The sequence below is a fragment of the Mus pahari genome, chromosome 1 (genome assembly GCF_900095145.1).
Source record: "Mus pahari chromosome 1, PAHARI_EIJ_v1.1, whole genome shotgun sequence".
NCBI classification, from domain to species: domain Eukaryota; kingdom Metazoa; phylum Chordata; class Mammalia; order Rodentia; family Muridae; genus Mus; species Mus pahari.
In genome coordinates this window covers 118,962,058-118,963,386 of record NC_034590.1, presented here as the reverse complement: position 1 = coordinate 118,963,386, position 1,329 = coordinate 118,962,058, and the positions used below count along the sequence as shown (strand labels likewise).

The 1,329-nt window shown below is 34.3% G+C and overlaps 1 protein-coding gene across 2 annotated transcripts in view; it reads left to right on the top strand.

The window, feature by feature from the left end:
- The window catches only part of LOC110327892 (solute carrier family 22 member 19), a 38,898-nt gene that overhangs the window by 18,711 nt on the left and 18,858 nt on the right, over positions 1–1,329 (top strand). The window lies entirely within an intron of this gene.

Sequence of the window (1,329 nt, the reverse complement as noted above, 5' to 3'; positions counted from 1 at the left end):
CAGGGCCAAGAAGTGGGAGTCGGTGGGTAGGGGAGCAGGGCAGAGGGAGCAGATAGGGGACATTCGGGATAGCATTTGAAATGTAAATGAAAAAAATATCTAATAAAGTAATTTTTAAAAAATAAATAAAAATATAAAAGATATATCTTAAATTATGTAAAAGAATGAAATAGAACATGGACAAAGTACTAATGGCAACTAGGAAGCCAGTGTGAGGAACATCAGTAATAGAAAAGGAATAAAACAGAAACCTGGATTTTAAAATACAGTCAATTAAAATCTTCTCTAGAGAAATTTAGTGGTAGATGACCCAAATACAATAATGAGTTAGAGGACAGAAACGGAACTGTAGAAATCATCAAGTTTAGAAAAACAAAAGAGGGGCTGGAAAGATGGCTCACCAGGTAAGAGCACTGACTGTTATTCCAGAAGTCCTGAGTTCAATTTCCAACAACCACATGGTTGCTCACAACCGTCTGTAATAGGATCCAGTGCCCTTTCTTGTGTGTCTAAAGACAGCTACAGTGTACTCATAAACATAAAATAAATGAATAAATCTTTTTAAAAAGAAAAAGAAGGAAGGAAACTAAAAGAGATTTATGGGCAAGTAGCATTCAGTGGATTTATGGGACTTCCAGAAGCTCCTATATGAGCTATAGAAGTATAAAGAGAAGAGAGTAGAGAAGGAACATCTTTTTTTGAAAGGTATAGTGTTATCTTTGATATACCAATATACAAATTTGAGAAGGTAAAATCTAAGTGAGTGCAAAGACTTTTGTTCAGAGAAATAATCAGTAGATTCTATAAAATCAATAATCAAAAGATTAAAATAAGTGATTATATAAAAGTGATTCATTCTCATTTCAGAGTTTCTCTTTTGAATTTAAATCTTCAGACACCTTAGGCTTATGTGTTTGAATATTTGATTCCTTAACTGTGGGAAAAGTTTTAGAAGGTTATTGAACTTTGGGATGTGGGAAATGATTGACAGGATTGCCAGGCTTGAGGTTAATGTTGCAGGATACTCACTTTGGTTTCTGTGTGAACTCTCCTCCAAGAGAAGAACTCTGTCACATACTCCTGACACCATACACCTTCAGAAGCTGTGAACCTAAACCAGTCTTTCCTTTAAGTAGCTTCTGTTAGATACTTTGTCACAGCAATGAATAAATAGCTAATAGATATGCTAAATGCTTAATTTAGTACAACATATTTGTATTAAAATTCCAGTTTTGTTTCAAACCCCTAAAGAAAGAAATTGAAGAAGATCTCAGAAGATGGAAAGATCTCCCATGCTCATGGATTGGCAGGACTAACATAGTCAAAATG